The sequence below is a fragment of the Ranitomeya imitator genome, chromosome 1 (assembly GCF_032444005.1).
Source record: "Ranitomeya imitator isolate aRanImi1 chromosome 1, aRanImi1.pri, whole genome shotgun sequence".
Classification (NCBI taxonomy): domain Eukaryota; kingdom Metazoa; phylum Chordata; class Amphibia; order Anura; family Dendrobatidae; genus Ranitomeya; species Ranitomeya imitator.
Genome location: NC_091282.1, coordinates 924,160,112 through 924,178,907, shown reverse-complemented (window position 1 = coordinate 924,178,907; position 18,796 = coordinate 924,160,112).

Sequence of the window (18,796 nt, the reverse complement as noted above, 5' to 3'; positions counted from 1 at the left end):
ACCCAGGGTCAATGCTAGAAACTGAGTGGAGAAATTGCTGCACACACAGCAGGAAAGCAGCTGGTGTTACTGAACCCCAATAACAGAGGAGCAACTGTTGACTCTACAGACAGCACTTCTGGGCAACAACTGGCGATGTTGGAGCCCATGGTCAATGCTAGAACCTGAGTGGAGAAATTGCCACACACACAGCAGGGGAGCAGCTGGTGTTACTGAACCACAATAACAGAGGAGCAACTGTTGACTGTGCAGACAGCACTTCTCGGCAGCACCTGGCGGTGTTGGAGCCCAGGGTCAATGCTAAAAACTGAGTGGAGAAATTGCCGCACACACAGCAGGGGAGCAGCTGGTGTTACCGAACCCCAATAACAGAGGAGCAACTGTTGACTGTGCAGACAGCACTTCCGGGCTGCAACTGGTGGTGTTGGTGCCCAGGGTCAATGCTAGAAGCAGAGTGTAGGCCAAGGCCTAATTGCAGCAATTTTAATATCTGTTGTACTCTTATTGTGGAAGGAGCAAGAGAAATTGCCGCACACACAGCAGGGGATCAGCTGACGTTACTGAAACCCAATAACACGGAAGCAAGTGCTGACGGTGCAGACGGCACTTCGGGCAGCAACTGGCGGTGTTGGAGCCCAGGGAATCAAGGAGAAGCAGAGTGTAAGCCGAGGCCTAATTGGAGCAAGTTTAATATCTGAAGTAGTGTGAGGGTGGAGGTAGCAGGAGTAATTGACGGACACACAGCAGGGGAGCAGCTGACATTACTGAACCTCACTAACACAGGAGCTGGTGTTTTTCTCTGTGCAGACGGCACTTCTGAGCAGCAACTGGCGGTGTTGGAGTCCAAGAAATACAGGAGAAGCAGAGTGTAGGCCGAGGCCTAATTGAAGCAAGTTAAATATCTGAAGTAGTGTGAGCGTGGAGGTAGCAGGACAAATTGCCGATTACACAGCTGGGGATCAGCTGACGTTACTGAAACCCAATAACACGGCAGCAAGTGTTGACTGTGCAGACAGCACTTCTGAGCAGCAACTGGAGGTGTTGGAGCCCAGGGAATCCAGGAGAAGCAGAGTGTAGGCAGAGGCCTAATTTGAGCTTGTTTAATATCAGTTGTAGTGTGAGTGTGGACGGAGCAGGAGAAATTGCCGGATACACAGCTGGGGATCAGCTGACGTTACGGAAACCCTATAACACTGGGTCATGTGTTGACTGTGCAGACGGCATTTCTGAGCAGCAACTGGTGGTGTTGGAGCCCAGGGATTACAATTCAGGTGGTAGAAACATGAACACAACAGGAGACCTGGATACTGTTGCCAACCAATTATTTAATCTGGAAGAGGAGTGGCAAATTCCTGCGAGATCCAGGCCTTGTTCATTTTTAGAAAAGTAAGCTGGTCAACATTATCGGAGGATATTCGCATGCGACAGTCTGTTAGTACACCACCTGCGGCACTAAAGACGCGTTCTGATAATAGACTAGCAGCAGGGCAAGCCAGCACCTCCAATGCATACTGGCTAAGCTTTGGCCATGTATCCATCTTAGAAACCCAAAACTTGTAGGGGGAAGAGCTGTCTGGGAGTACTGTAGGAGGGCAAGATATGTAGTCTGGCACCATCTGACGGAAACGTTGCCTCCTGCTGACTGGAGCCATCTGTGATGGTGTATACATTTGTGGCGGGCACACAAAAACTTTGCCACAGTTGGGCCATACTGGTCTTGCCTTGTGCTGAGGCACTGCTTTTGCTCCCTCTTTGTGCAGAGCTTCCTTCACTGCCTTGACGCACTGAACTACTTTGTAAAGCACTAGCAGCACTGCTCTCGGTTTGACTGAAGAAGATGATGTAATGCACTAGTGTGTCTTGGCACTCCCGCATTTTACGCTCCCGGTTCAATGGTGTTATGAGGCTTTATAAGTTGTCCCGGTAGCGAGGATCTGGGAGGGTGTACACCCAATAATCAGCAGTGTTGAGAATGTGGGCGATGTGGCGGTCGTTTCTCAGGCACTGCAGCATGAAATCAACCATGTGCTGCAGACTGCCAACTGGCAAAAGAAACGCTGTCCCCTGCTTGAGGTGTGATCTCTGCCTACTCTGCATCACCCCACCCTCGCTCTACATACTGACTACTGGAGCATTGTGTAACTCCCACCTCTGGACAGTGACTCCTCCTCATCCTCCTCCTCACAAAGTGTCCCCTGCCTAGGCCTTTATGAAGAACCACATTGCGCAGACTGTCCAGAAGCAGATGGCATTTGTGACTCCTCATCCTCCACCTCTTCCAGAACCTCATCCCTTAGTGCTTGCAGTGTTTTTTGAAACAGGCATATAATTGGGATAGTCATGCTGACTAGTGCAGTATCTGCACTCGCCATCCGCGTGGAATCATCGAAGGCATGCAAAACCTGGCAGATATCCTTCATAGTGGCCCACTCAGTGGTTGTGAAGGCTAAACGGCGCGCAGTGCGACTTCTTTGTGCCTGATGCAGCTCGTACTCCATTACTGTTGCCTGCTGCTCACACAGCCACTCCAACATATGTAACGTTGAATTCCACCTGGTGGGTAGGTCACATATGATGCGATGTTCCGAAAGGTGGAATCGGCACTGCAGAGCTGCAATGCGTGATCTTGCCATGCTGGAACGCCGCAAGGGAGCACACTCTAGGTGGATCTTGTACAGCAGTGCATCAAGATCCGGAGAGTCCCTCAAAAAACTATGCACGACCAAGTTGAGCACATGTGCCAGACATGGGATGTGAGTGAGTTTGCCTAGGCCCAGAGCTGCCACCAGATTTCGGCCATTGTCACACACTACCATGCCTGGCTGGAGTTTCGCTGGCACAAAAAACATGTCGCTCTCCTGCTTGATGGCATTCCAGAGCGCCTGCACTGTTTGGCTTCGATTCCCCAAAGAAATTAATTTCAATATGGCCTGTTGACATTTGGCCACGGCTGTGCTCATATCAGTCATAACAGGTAAGCATTCACGGGTCCATGTGGAGGTGGCCTGTGACGGCTCCTGCAGCGCTGATTCAGAGGAACTGGAGTATGAGGAGGAGTCAACGTGTACAGACTGGATTCCTGCAATCCTTGCAGTTGGCAGAACACGTACAGCGCCACTCTAAAGATCTGTACCCGACTTAACAACATTTACCCAATGGGCAGTGAGGGAAAGGTATCGTCCCTGTCCATGGTGACTGGTCCACGCATCGGTGGTAACATAGTAACATAGTAACATAGTTAGTAAGGCCGAAAAAAGACATTTGTCCATCCAGTTCAGCCTATATTCCATCATAATAAATCCCCAGATCTACGTCCTTCTACAGAACCTAATAATTGTATGATACAATATTGTTCTGCTCCAGGAAGACATCCAGGCCTCTCTTGAACCCCTCGACTGAGTTCGCCATCACCACCTCCTCAGGCAAGCAATTCCAGATTCTCACTGCCCTAACAGTAAAGAATCCTCTTCTATGTTGGTGGAAAAACCTTCTCTCCTCCAGACGCAAAGAATGCCCCCTTGTGCCCGTCACCTTCCTTGGTATAAACAGATCCTCAGCGAGATATTTGTATTGTCCCCTTATATACTTATACATGGTTATTAGATCGCCCCTCAGTCGTCTTTTTTCTAGACTAAATAATCCTAATTTAGCTAATCTATCTGGGTATTGTAGTTCTCCCATCCCCTTTATTAATTTTGTTGCCCTCCTTTGTACTCTCTCTAGTTCCATTATATCCTTCCTGAGCACCGGTGCCCAAAACTGGACACAGTACTCCATGTGCGGTCTAACTAGGGATTTGTACAGAGGCAGTATAATGCTCTCATCATGTGTATCCAGACCTCTTTTAATGCACCCCATGATCCTGTTTGCCTTGGCAGCTGCTGCCTGGCACTGGCTGCTCCAGGTAAGTTTATCATTAACTAGGATCCCCAAGTCCTTCTCCCTGTCAGATTTACCCAGTGGTTTCCCGTTCAGTGTGTAATGGTGATATTGATTCCTTCTTCCCATGTGTATAACCTTACATTTATCATTGTTAAACCTCATCTGCCACCTTTCAGCCCAAGTTTCCAACTTATCCAGATCCATCTGTAGCAGAATACTATCTTCTCTTGTATTAACTGCTTTACATAGTTTTGTATCATCTGCAAATATCGATATTTTACTGTGTAAACCTTCTACCAGATCATTAATGAATATGTTGAAGAGAACAGGTCCCAATACTGACCCCTGCGGTACCCCACTGGTCACAGCGACCCAGTTAGAGACTATACCATTTATAACCACCCTCTGCTTTCTATCACTAAGCCAGTTACTAACCCATTTACACACATTTTCCCCCAGACCAAGCATTCTCATTTTGTGTACCAACCTCTTGTGCGGCACGGTATCAAACGCTTTGGAAAAATCGAGATATACCACGTCCAATGACTCACCGTGGTCCAGTCTATAGCTTACCTCTTCATAAAAACTGATTAGATTGGTTTGACAGGAGCGATTTCTCATAAACCCATGTTGATATGGAGTTAAACAGTTATTCTCATTGAGATAATCCAGAATAACATCCCTCAGAAACCCTTCAAATATTTTACCAACAATAGAGGTTAGACTTACTGGTAGTGTTGAGCGATACCTTCCGATATCGGAAAGTATCGGTATCGGTTTGGATCGGCCGATATTCAAAAAATATCGGATATCGCCGATACCGATACCCGATCCCAATGCAAGTCAATGGGACCAAAATATCGGAATTAAAATAAACCCTTTCTTTCCTTGTAGGTTCATTCTACATGAAGGAAAACAACTAAGAATAATGCCGGATGTATTTGGGGAGGTGGCGGAGACATTAAAGTCATAGAGGTTTATCCCAATCAAATAGAATAGCATGTTTTTTTTTTTTTTTTAAGACGTTCGGAGTGACAAAGATATTGACTATGTAAATTTTTTTTTTATTTTGTCAGATATTGATGTTTCACTATTCCACGCCCTTCCCCTTCTTTTTTTTCTTTTTTTTTTTCTTTTCCCACACTTTCATCTTCATCATCATCAGCATCTTTGACATCAACTTCTTCACCTTATTCATCTTCTTCTTCATCTTCTACCTATTTTTTTTTTTTTATTACATTCTTCATATTCATTTTATTCAACTATTATTATTCTTCTTATTCTACATATTCTTTTTATTCCACTGTTATTATTCTTCCTATTCTACTTCTTCATCATATTCTCATTTGTGACAGGCATTCCCGTAGTTGTTATCTATAAAAGTTTGAAGATTACACCTTCCGTTCTGCCAGTCACAAAAGTTACATTTGTCCGCGTTCAGTTTGGCCTGCAGCATCAGGCTTTATCCAGGGGCACCACGAGGAGGAACGGACTCACCCCCATACACTGCTTAGTCTTCTTCTGCATATAATTTAGATAATATCTTTTGCTCTGATATTAAGTCTTATGCTTAATGTTCTTCTGCTCTTTGTTCTGCAGCCTCTTGTTCTTCTGCTTCTCGGTCTTCCATGTTGTCGTCTCCAGGGTCGTCGTCTCCAGTGTCGTCATCTCCGCCGTCGTCGTCTCCGCCGTCGTCGTCGTCGTCATCGGGGTGGTCTTCCGTGTCGTCGTCATCGTGGTGGTCTTCCGGGTCGTCGACGTTAGGGTCTTCAACTTGGAAATGTAGCAGAAGGTACAAGAAGGCTGAGAAAATGCCAAGAACCAGCTGATGGAACTGGAACTCGGATGGCTACCCGAAGGTTCAAGAGCCTATGGAACTACCGAGGACCAGCTGACGTTACTGGAACCCGGTTACTAAGCAGGAGGTACCCGTGCTAAAAAGCACTACCAAGGACCGCCTGACGTTGACGGAACTCGGATACCCAGAAGGAGGCACCTAAGCCAAAGGCTCTGCCCGGAACCAGCTGACGTTACTGGAACCAGGATGGGGAGCAGAAGGTACAAGAGCAAAAGACACTGCCGAGAACCAGCTGACGGTACTGGAACCCGGATGGGTAGCCGAAGGTCCAAGAGCCAATGGAACTACCGAGGACCAGCTGACGTTACTGGAACCCGGTTACTAAGCAGGAGGTACCCGTGCCTGAAAGCACTACCAAGGACCACCTGACGTTGGTGGAACTTGGATACCCAGAAGGAGGCACCTAAGCCAAAGGCTCTGCCCGGAACCAGCTGACGGTACTGGAACCAGGATGGGGAGCAGAAGGTACAAGAGCAAAAGACACTGCCGAGAACCAGCTGACGGTGCTGGAACCAGGTGGTGGACCCGAAGGCCCACAGGAGAGGAGAGAACAGCTAGGCCGCGAGGCAGCCGCAGTTACCGAACCCCAACAGTCCTACAGGGGGAGCTGGGCCTACTGGCACTACATAACCAGCCTTGACTACCAGTTCACGCAGCCCACATAGGAAGCTCCTAAACTGGAGGCACCCTGGAGTTGGCTAACTCGACCGCACCACGACGGGGCAAGCATAGGCGTCTCAGTGAAGTTGACACAACCCGGAAACAGCTGACGGTGCTGAAACCAGGCTTGGCACGAGGGAGTACCTGTGACAAGAACACTGCCGAGAACCAGCTGGCGGTGCTGGAACCCGGATGCGTTGCCCCAGTGTGCAAGAGCCAATGGCACGACCGAGGACCAGCTGACGGTGCTGGAACCCGGTTACTAAGCTGTAGGTGCCCGCGCTTAAAAGCACTACCAAGGACCGCCTGGCGTTGGCGGAACTCGGATACCCAGGAGGAGGCACCTAAGCCAAAGGCTCGGCCCGGAACCAGCTGACGGTGCTGGAACCAGGTGGTGGACCCGAAGGTCCACAGGAGAGGAGAGAACAGCTAGGCCGCGAGGCAGCCGCAGTTACCGAACCCCAACAGTCCTACAGGGGGAGCTGGGCCTACTGGCACTACAGAACCAGCCTTGACTACCAGTTCACGCAGCCCACATAGGAAGCTCCTAAACTGGAGGCACCCTGGAGTTGGCTAACCCGACCGCACCACGACGAGGCAAGCATAGGTGTCTCAGTGAGCTTGACACAACCCGGAAACAGCTGACGGTGCTGAAACCAGGCTTGGCACGAGGGAGTACCTGTGACAAAAACACTGCCGAGAACCAGCTGGCGGTGCTGGAACCCGGATGCGTTGCCCCAGTGTGCAAGAGCCAATGGCACGACCGAGGACCAGCTGACGGTGCTGGAACCCGGTTACTAAGCTGTAGGTGCCCGCGCTTAAAAGCACTACCAAGGACCGCCTGGCGTTGGCGGAACTCGGATACCCAGGAGGAGGCACCTAAGCCAAAGGCTCGGCCCGGAACCAGCTGACGGTGCTGGAACCAGGTGGTGGACCCGAAGGTCCACAGGAGAGGAGAGAACAGCTAGGCCGCGAGGCAGCCGCAGTTACCGAACCCCAACAGTCCTACAGGGGGAGCTGGGCCTACTGGCACTACAGAACCAGCCTTGACTACCAGTTCACGCAGCCCACATAGGAAGCTCCTAAACTGGAGGCACCCTGGAGTTGGCTAACCCGACCGCACCACGACGAGGCAAGCATAGGTGTCTCAGTGAGCTTGACACAACCCGGAAACAGCTGACGGTGCTGAAACCAGGCTTGGCACGAGGGAGTACCTGTGACAAAAACACTGCCGAGAACCAGCTGGCGGTGCTGGAACCCGGATGCGTTGCCCCAGTGTGCAAGAGCCAATGGCACGACCGAGGACCAGCTGACGGTGCTGGAACCCGGTTACTAAGCTGTAGGTGCCCGCGCTTAAAAGCACTACCAAGGACCGCCTGGCGTTGGCGGAACTCGGATACCCAGGAGGAGGCACCTAAGCCAAAGGCTCGGCCCGGAACCAGCTGACGGTGCTGGAACCAGGTGGTGGACCCGAAGGTCCACAGGAGAGGAGAGAACAGCTAGGCCGCGAGGCAGCCGCAGTTACCGAACCCCAACAGTCCTACAGGGGGAGCTGGGCCTACTGGCACTACAGAACCAGCCTTGACTACCAGTTCACGCAGCCCACATAGGAAGCTCCTAAACTGGAGGCACCCTGGAGTTGGCTAACCCGACCGCACCACGACGAGGCAAGCATAGGTGTCTCAGTGAGCTTGACACAACCCGGAAACAGCTGACGGTGCTGAAACCAGGCTTGGCACGAGGGAGTACCTGTGACAAAAACACTGCCGAGAACCAGCTGGCGGTGCTGGAACCCGGATGCGTTGCCCCAGTGTGCAAGAGCCAATGGCACGACCGAGGACCAGCTGACGGTGCTGGAACCCGGTTACTAAGCTGTAGGTGCCCGCGCTTAAAAGCACTACCAAGGACCGCCTGGCGTTGGCGGAACTCGGATACCCAGGAGGAGGCACCTAAGCCAAAGGCTCGGCCCGGAACCAGCTGACGGTGCTGGAACCAGGTGGTGGACCCGAAGGTCCACAGGAGAGGAGAGAACAGCTAGGCCGCGAGGCAGCCGCAGTTACCGAACCCCAACAGTCCTACAGGGGGAGCTGGGCCTACTGGCACTACAGAACCAGCCTTGACTACCAGTTCACGCAGCCCACATAGGAAGCTCCTAAACTGGAGGCACCCTGGAGTTGGCTAACCCGACCGCACCACGACGAGGCAAGCATAGGTGTCTCAGTGAGCTTGACACAACCCGGAAACAGCTGACGGTGCTGAAACCAGGCTTGGCACGAGGGAGTACCTGTGACAAAAACACTGCCGAGAACCAGCTGGCGGTGCTGGAACCCGGATGCGTTGCCCCAGTGTGCAAGAGCCAATGGCACGACCGAGGACCAGCTGACGGTGCTGGAACCCGGTTACTAAGCTGTAGGTGCCCGCGCTTAAAAGCACTACCAAGGACCGCCTGGCGTTGGCGGAACTCGGATACCCAGGAGGAGGCACCTAAGCCAAAGGCTCGGCCCGGAACCAGCTGACGGTGCTGGAACCAGGTGGTGGACCCGAAGGTCCACAGGAGAGGAGAGAACAGCTAGGCCGCGAGGCAGCCGCAGTTACCGAACCCCAACAGTCCTACAGGGGGAGCTGGGCCTACTGGCACTACAGAACCAGCCTTGACTACCAGTTCACGCAGCCCACATAGGAAGCTCCTAAACTGGAGGCACCCTGGAGTTGGCTAACCCGACCGCACCACGACGAGGCAAGCATAGGTGTCTCAGTGAGCTTGACACAACCCGGAAACAGCTGACGGTGCTGAAACCAGGCTTGGCACGAGGGAGTACCTGTGACAAAAACACTGCCGAGAACCAGCTGGCGGTGCTGGAACCCGGATGCGTTGCCCCAGTGTGCAAGAGCCAATGGCACGACCGAGGACCAGCTGACGGTGCTGGAACCCGGTTACTAAGCTGTAGGTGCCCGCGCTTAAAAGCACTACCAAGGACCGCCTGGCGTTGGCGGAACTCGGATACCCAGGAGGAGGCACCTAAGCCAAAGGCTCGGCCCGGAACCAGCTGACGGTGCTGGAACCAGGTGGTGGACCCGAAGGTCCACAGGAGAGGAGAGAACAGCTAGGCCGCGAGGCAGCCGCAGTTACCGAACCCCAACAGTCCTACAGGGGGAGCTGGGCCTACTGGCACTACAGAACCAGCCTTGACTACCAGTTCACGCAGCCCACATAGGAAGCTCCTAAACTGGAGGCACCCTGGAGTTGGCTAACCCGACCGCACCACGACGAGGCAAGCATAGGTGTCTCAGTGAGCTTGACACAACCCGGAAACAGCTGACGGTGCTGAAACCAGGCTTGGCACGAGGGAGTACCTGTGACAAAAACACTGCCGAGAACCAGCTGGCGGTGCTGGAACCCGGATGCGTTGCCCCAGTGTGCAAGAGCCAATGGCACGACCGAGGACCAGCTGACGGTGCTGGAACCCGGTTACTAAGCTGTAGGTGCCCGCGCTTAAAAGCACTACCAAGGACCGCCTGGCGTTGGCGGAACTCGGATACCCAGGAGGAGGCACCTAAGCCAAAGGCTCGGCCCGGAACCAGCTGACGGTGCTGGAACCAGGTGGTGGACCCGAAGGTCCACAGGAGAGGAGAGAACAGCTAGGCCGCGAGGCAGCCGCAGTTACCGAACCCCAACAGTCCTACAGGGGGAGCTGGGCCTACTGGCACTACAGAACCAGCCTTGACTACCAGTTCACGCAGCCCACATAGGAAGCTCCTAAACTGGAGGCACCCTGGAGTTGGCTAACCCGACCGCACCACGACGAGGCAAGCATAGGTGTCTCAGTGAGCTTGACACAACCCGGAAACAGCTGACGGTGCTGAAACCAGGCTTGGCACGAGGGAGTACCTGTGACAAAAACACTGCCGAGAACCAGCTGGCGGTGCTGGAACCCGGATGCGTTGCCCCAGTGTGCAAGAGCCAATGGCACGACCGAGGACCAGCTGACGGTGCTGGAACCCGGTTACTAAGCTGTAGGTGCCCGCGCTTAAAAGCACTACCAAGGACCGCCTGGCGTTGGCGGAACTCGGATACCCAGGAGGAGGCACCTAAGCCAAAGGCTCGGCCCGGAACCAGCTGACGGTGCTGGAACCAGGTGGTGGACCCCAAGGCCCACAGGAGAGGAGAGAACAGCTAGGCCGCGAGGCAGCCGCAGTTACCGAACCCCAACAGTCCTACAGGGGGAGCTGGGCCTACTGGCACTACAGAACCAGCCTTGACTACCAGTTCACGCAGCCCACATAGGAAGCTCCTAAACTGGAGGCAGCCTGGAGTTGGCTAACCCGACCGCACCACGACGAGGCAAGCATAGGTGTCTCAGTGAGCTTGACACAACCCGGAAACAGCTGACGGTGCTGAAACCAGGCTTGGCACGAGGGAGTACCTGTGACAAGAACACTGCCGAGAACCAGCTGGCGGTGCTGGAACCCGGATGCGTTGCCCCAGTGTGCAAGAGCCAATGGCACGACCGAGGACCAGCTGACGGTGCTGGAACCCGGTTACTAAGCTGTAGGTGCCCGCGCTTAAAAGCACTACCAAGGACCGCCTGGCGTTGGCGGAACTCGGATACCCAGGAGGAGGCACCTAAGCCAAAGGCTCGGCCCGGAACCAGCTGACGGTGCTGGAACCAGGTGGTGGACCCGAAGGTCCACAGGAGAGGAGAGAACAGCTAGGCCGCGAGGCAGCCGCAGTTACCGAACCCCAACAGTCCTACAGGGGGAGCTGGGCCTACTGGCACTACATAACCAGCCTTGACTACCAGTTCACGCAGCCCACATAGGAAGCTCCTAAACTGGAGGCACCCTGGAGTTGGCTAACTCGACCGCACCACGACGGGGCAAGCATAGGCGTCTCAGTGAAGTTGACACAACCCGGAAACAGCTGACGGTGCTGAAACCAGGCTTGGCACGAGGGAGTACCTGTGACAAGAACACTGCCGAGAACCAGCTGGCGGTGCTGGAACCCGGATGCGTTGCCCCAGTGTGCAAGAGCCAATGGCACGACCGAGGACCAGCTGACGGTGCTGGAACCCGGTTACTAAGCTGTAGGTGCCCGCGCTTAAAAGCACTACCAAGGACCGCCTGGCGTTGGCGGAACTCGGATACCCAGGAGGAGGCACCTAAGCCAAAGGCTCGGCCCGGAACCAGCTGACGGTGCTGGAACCAGGTGGTGGACCCGAAGGTCCACAGGAGAGGAGAGAACAGCTAGGCCGCGAGGCAGCCGCAGTTACCGAACCCCAACAGTCCTACAGGGGGAGCTGGGCCTACTGGCACTACAGAACCAGCCTTGACTACCAGTTCACGCAGCCCACATAGGAAGCTCCTAAACTGGAGGCACCCTGGAGTTGGCTAACCCGACCGCACCACGACGAGGCAAGCATAGGTGTCTCAGTGAGCTTGACACAACCCGGAAACAGCTGACGGTGCTGAAACCAGGCTTGGCACGAGGGAGTACCTGTGACAAAAACACTGCCGAGAACCAGCTGGCGGTGCTGGAACCCGGATGCGTTGCCCCAGTGTGCAAGAGCCAATGGCACGACCGAGGACCAGCTGACGGTGCTGGAACCCGGTTACTAAGCTGTAGGTGCCCGCGCTTAAAAGCACTACCAAGGACCGCCTGGCGTTGGCGGAACTCGGATACCCAGGAGGAGGCACCTAAGCCAAAGGCTCGGCCCGGAACCAGCTGACGGTGCTGGAACCAGGTGGTGGACCCCAAGGTCCACAGGAGAGGAGAGAACAGCTAGGCCGCGAGGCAGCCGCAGTTACCGAACCCCAACAGTCCTACAGGGGGAGCTGGGCCTACTGGCACTACAGAACCAGCCTTGACTACCAGTTCACGCAGCCCACATAGGAAGCTCCTAAACTGGAGGCACCCTGGAGTTGGCTAACCCGACCGCACCACGACGAGGCAAGCATAGGTGTCTCAGTGAGCTTGACACAACCCGGAAACAGCTGACGGTGCTGAAACCAGGCTTGGCACGAGGGAGTACCTGTGACAAGAACACTGCCGAGAACCAGCTGGCGGTGCTGGAACACGGATGCGTTGCCTTGCCTATTAAAGATTGTCTTCCTAGAGCCCCAACTAGCGGTGTTGGAGCAAAGGGTAAGCAGGGGGAGATGAGTGTAGGCCGAAGCCTGCACTGGAGGCAGCTTTGTGTCTGCGTTGCGTTTGCAGGACACTTTGCCGGCTACACACTGGGGGAACAGCTGGCGTTGCTGAACCCCACTAACACAATGGCGTGTGTTTTTCTCTGTGCAGCTAGCACTTGCGGGCAAAAACTAGCGATGTTAGAGCCCGTGTTGAAGCAGGAGGAGGAGGAGAGGAGCAGAGTGTAGGCCGAAGCTTAGTTGAACCAATTTCAAAGGAAACCTTTAACCCCCCCCTCAGGTGTTACAAAGTACAAGAGACACACCTTGTGCAGTATTAATGCTGCACAAGTGAAAGGTTGCTCTATTAATTTGTCTACTTGCACACGCTGAATGAAAGACATACACAATTTACCCCATTCTACAGTCAAACTGTAGTGGATGCGTGACTTGGTTTTTTGATGAGACGCAGCACAGGTGTCCAAAATAACGCCTTGGTGCTTGGAGCAGCTTCCTGAGCGTTGTTATTTGCTGTACAGGAGTCTGCGCTCTTGTGTTATCCCTTGGCAATGCCCTGTTAGCGCTGCCCATCTTATGACATCATTTCATGTTGGCCGGTGCGGTTAACGATGGCCATAAATCCCAGACCCACAGTGTCTTTTCATAAAGCCACACTGCGGTGCTGGGATTCGTGGCCTTGAGCAGTAAATATTTTGGCCGCTCACACACGTCCTTACACCTGCTTCAGACTGGGCGGCCTCTGCTGATCCCTTCTCGCATGCCGCGGCCATGAGGCTGCACAGTCTGAAGAAGGCTGAAGGAGATGAGTTAAGACAGGCGAAGATATGCACTGCTCGTGCCCATCAATCACACCCTCGCAGTCAAAATAATTAAGACAACGAGGAGCATTTTATTCAGGCAGGGCGGACGAACAGGCGCAAGTAGCCAACCAATGATGTCAGAAGACGGGAAGCGCTACCAAGGGGGGTGCTGCGTATCATTAGAAAGGAAAGTCACACCTCAGGGACAGTGGAATGGTCTCAAAGAGACACATTTTGTACGTGTTGAGTTCCACGTGGGCAAGGAGAAAACATCAGCCACCTTGTACAAATGCAGCAGTACTGCTGTACAAGGTGGCTGTTATACATAGAAACACCTGGGGGTGGGGGCCAGGCTCCCTTCAATTTCAGTTCATGTGCCTGCGTGGCGTTTGCAGGTCACGTTGCAAGCTGCACAGCAGGGGAACAGCTGGCGGTGCTGAACCCCACTAACACATTGGCTGGTGTTTTTCTCTGTGCAGCTAGCATTTCCGGGCAAAAACTAGCGGTGTTTGAGCCCAGGGTCAGCAGGAGGAGGAGGAGAGGAGCAAAGTGTAGGCCGAAGCCTGCACTGGTGGCAGCTTTTGGTCGGTTGTGCCAGCGTGGCTTGTGCTGGACACGATGCCGGCTACACAGCGGGGGAACAGCTGGCGTTGCTGAACCCCACTAACACATTGGCTGGTGTTTTTCTCTGTGCAGCTAGCATTTCCGGGCAAAAACTAGCGTTGTTAGAGCCCAGGGTCAGCAGGAGGAGGAGAGGAGCAGAGTGTAGGCCGAAGCCTAGTTGAACCAATTTCAAAGGTTACCTTTAACCCCCCCTCAGGTGTTACAAAGAACAAGAGCCACTCCTTCTGCAGCATTAATGCTGCACAAGTAAAAGGTTGCTCTATTAATTTGTCTACTTGCACAAGCTGAATGCAACACGTAGACTATTTAGCCCATTATACTGTTTAACAGTAGTGGAGGCGTGACTTGTCTTTTTAAAGAAAAGCAGCACAGGTGTCGAAAACAACACCTTTTTGCATGGGCGCAGCTTCCTGAGCGTTGTTAGTTGCTGTACAGGAGTCTGCGCTCTTGTGATCCTTTGGCCATGCGCTGTGAGCGCTTCCTGTCTTATGACCTCATTTCATGTTGGCCGTTGCGGTTAGCGATGGACATGAATCCCAGACCCACAGTGTGTTTTTAAAAAATCACACTGCGGTGCTGGGATTCGTGCCCTGGTGCAGTAAATATGTTTGCCGCTCACACATGTCCTTACACCTGCTTCAGACTGGACGGCCTCATCTGATCCCTTATCGCCTGCCGAGGCCATGAGGACACCCAGTCTGAAGAAGGCGGAAGGAGATGAGTGAACACAGGCAAACATATGCACTGCACATGCCCATCAATCACACCCTCGCTGTCCAAAAAAATAAGACACCGAGGGGCGTTGTTTCGAGCAGGGGAGATGCACAGGCGCAGCCAGCTAACCAATGATGTCAAAAGACGGGCAGCGCTAACAAGGGTGGTGCTGCGTGTCATTACAAAGGAAAGTCACACCTCAGGGACATTGTAATGGTCTCTAATGAGAAACATTTTCTACGTGTTGAGTTCCACGTGGGCAAGGAGAAAAAGTCAGCCACCTTGTACAAATGCAGCAGTACTGCTGTACAAGGTGGCTGTTATACATAGAAACACCTGTGGGTGGGGGGCAGGCTCCCTTCAATTTCAGTTCATGTGCCTGCGTGGCGTTTGCAGGTCACGTTGCAAGCTACACAGCAGGGGAACAGCTGGCGTTGCTGAACCCCACTGACACATTGACTGGTGTTTTTCTCTGTGCAGATTGCATGTCCGGGCAAAAACTAGCGGTGTTAGAGCCCAGGGTCAGCAGGAGGAGGAGGAGAGGAGCAAAGTGTAGGCCGAAGCCTGCACTGGTGGCAGCTTTTGGTCGGTTGTGCCAGCGTGGCTTGTGCTGGACACGATGCCGGCTACACAGCGGGGGAACAGCTGGCGGTGCTGAACCCCACTAACACATTGGCTGGTGTTTTTCTCTGTGCAGCTAGCATTTCCGGGCAAAAACTAGCGGTGTTTGAGCCCAGGGTCAGCAGGAGGAGTAGAGGAGCAGAGTGTAGGCCGAAGCCTAGTTGAACCAATTTCAAAGGTTACCTTTAACCCCCCCCCTCAGGTGTTGCAAGGTACAAGAGCCACACCTTGAACAGCATTAATGATGCACAAGTCAAAGGTTGCTCTATTTAATTTTGCTCCTTGCACACGCTGAATTAAACACGTACACTATTTAGCCCATTATACTGTCAAACAGTAGTGGAGGCGTGACTACTAGTCTTTTTAAGGTGACGCAGCACAGGTGTACAAATTTACACCTAGGTGCTGTGCGCAGATTCCTTACCGTTGTTATTTGCAGTACAGGAAACTGCGCTCTTGTGTTATCCCTTGGCAATACCCTGTTAGTGCAGGCCGTCTCATGACCTCATTTCATGTTGGCCGCTGCGGTTAACGATGGCCATAAATCCCAGACCCACAGTGGCTTTTCATAAAGTCACACTGCGGTGCTGGGATTCGTGGCCTTGTGCAGTAAATATGTTCGCCGCTCACACATGTCCTTACACCTGCTTCAGACTGGGCGGCCTCAGCTGATCCCTTATCGCATGCCGCGGCCATGAGGCCGCACAGTCAGAAGAAGGCGGAAGGAGGGGAGTGAAGACAGGGGAACATATGCACTGCTCGTGCCCATCAATCACACCCTCGCAGTCAAAATATATGAGACAACGGGGGGCGTTGTGTCGGGCAGGGGGACGCACAGGCACAGCCAGCCAACCAATGATGTCAGGAGACGGGCAGCGCTAACAATGGGGGTGCTGCGTGTCATTAAAAAGGAAAGTCACACCTCAGGGACATTGTAATGGTCTGTAATGAGACACATTTTGTACTTGTTGAGTTCCACGTGTGCAAGGAGAAAAAGTCAGCCACCTTGTACAAATGCAGCAGTACTGCTGTACAAGGTGGCTGTTATACATAGAAACACCTGGGGGGGTGGGGGGCAGGCTCCCTTCAATTTCAGTTCATGTGCCTGCGTGGCGTTTGCAGGACACGTTGCCAGCTACACAGCAGGGGAACAGCTGGCGGTGCTGAACCCCACTAACACATTGGCTGGTGTTTATCTCTGTGCAGCTAGCATGTCCGGGCAGAAACTGGCGTTGTTTGAGCCCAGGGTCAGCAGGAGGAGGAGAGGAGCAAAGTGTAGGCCGAAGCCTGCACTGGTGGCAGCTTTTGGTCAGTTGTGCCAGCGTGGCTTGTGCTGGACACGTTGCCGACTACACAGCAGGGGAACAGCTGGCGTTGCTGAACCCCACTAACACATTGGCTGGTGTTTTTCTCTGTGCAGCTAGCCGTTCCGGGCAAAAACTAGCGGTGTTTGAGCCCAGGGTCAGCAGGAGGAGTAGAGGAGCAGAGTGTAGGCCGAAGCCTAGTTGAACCAATTTCAAAGGTTACCTTTAACCCCCCCCCTCAGGTGTTGCAAGGTACAAGAGCCACACCTTGAACAGCATTAATGATGCACAAGTCAAAGGTTGCTCTATTTAATTTTGCTCCTTGCACACGCTGAATTAAACACGTACACTATTTAGCCCATTATACTGTCAAACAGTAGTGGAGGCGTGACTACTAGTCTTTTTAAGGAGACGCAGCACAGGTGTACAAATTTACACCTAGGTGCTGTGCGCAGATTCCTTACCGTTGTTATTTGCAGTACAGGAAACTGCGCTCTTGTGTTATCCCTTGGCAATACCCTGTTAGTGCAGGCCGTCTCATGACCTCATTTCATGTTGGCCGGTGCGGTTAACGATGGCCATAAATCCCAGACCCACAGTGGCTTTTCCTAAAGTCACACTGCGGTGCTGGGATTCGTGGCCTTGTGCAGTAAATATGTTCGCCGCTCACACATGTCCTTACACCTGCTTCAGACTGGGCGGCCTCAGCTGATCCCTTATCGCATGCCGCGGCCATGAGGCCGCACAGTCAGAAGAAGGCGGAAGGAGGGGAGTGAAAACAGGGGAACATATGCACTGCTCGTGCCCATCAATCACACCCTCGCAGTCAAAATATATGAGACAACGGGGGGCGTTGTGTCGGGCAGGGGGGACGCACAGGCACAGCCAGCCAACCAATGATGTCAGGAGACGGGCAGCGCTAACAATGGGGGTGCTGCGTGTCATTAAAAAGGAAAGTCACACCTCAGGGACATTGTAATGGTCTGTAATGAGACACATTTTGTACGTGTTGAGTTCCACGTGGGCAAGGAGAAAAAGTCAGCCACCTTGTACAAATGCAGCAGTACTGCTGTACAAGGTGGCTGATATACATAGAAACACCTGTGGGTGGGGGGCAGGCTCCCTTCAATTTCAGTTCATGTGCCTGCGTGGCGTTTGCAGGTCACGTTGCAAGCTACACAGCAGGGGAACAGCTGGCGTTGCTGAACCCCACTGACACATTGACTGGTGTTTTTCTCTGTGCAGATTGCATGTCCGGGCAAAAACTAGCGGTGTTAGAGCCCAGGGTCAGCAGGAGGAGGAGGAGAGGAGCAAAGTGTAGGCCGAAGCCTGCACTGGTGGCAGCTTTTGGTCGGTTGTGCCAGCGTGGCTTGTGCTGGACACGATGCCGGCTACACAGCGGGGGAACAGCAGGCGGTGCTGAACCCCACTAACACATTGGCTGGTGTTTTTCTCTGTGCAGCTAGCATGTCCGGGCAGAAACTGGCGTTGTTTGAGCCCAGGGTCAGCAGGAGGAGGAGAGGAGCAAAGTGTAGGCCGAAGCCTGCACTGGTGGCAGCTTTTGTTCTGTTGTGCCAGCGTGGCTTGTGCTGGACACGTTGCCGACTACACAGCAGGGGAACAGCTGGCGGTGCTGAACCCCACTAACACATTGGCTGGTGTTTTTCTCTGTGCAGCTAGCATTTCCGGGCAAAAACTAGCGGTGTTTGAGCCCAGGGTCAGCAGGAGGAGTAGAGGAGCAGAGTGTAGGCCGAAGCCTAGTTGAACCAATTTCAAAGGTTACCTTTAACCCCCCCCTCAGGTGTTGCAAGGTACAAGAGCCACACCTTGTGCAGCATTAATGCTGCACAAGTGAAAGGTTGCTCTATTTGTTTTGCTCCTTGCACACGCTGACTAAAACACGTACACTATTTAGCCCATTATACTGTCAAACAGTTGTGGAGGCGTGACTTGTCTTTTTAACGAGACGCAGCACAGGTGTCAAAATTTGCACCTAGGTACTGGGCGCAGATTCCTGAGCGTTGTTATTTGCTGTACAGGAGTCTGCGCTATTGTGATCCCTTGGCCATGCGCTGTGAGCGCTTCCTGTCTTCTGACCTCATTTCATGTCGGCCGTTGCGGTTAGCGATGGACATGAATCCCAGACCCACAGTGTGTTTTCAAAAAATCACACTGCGTGGCTGGGA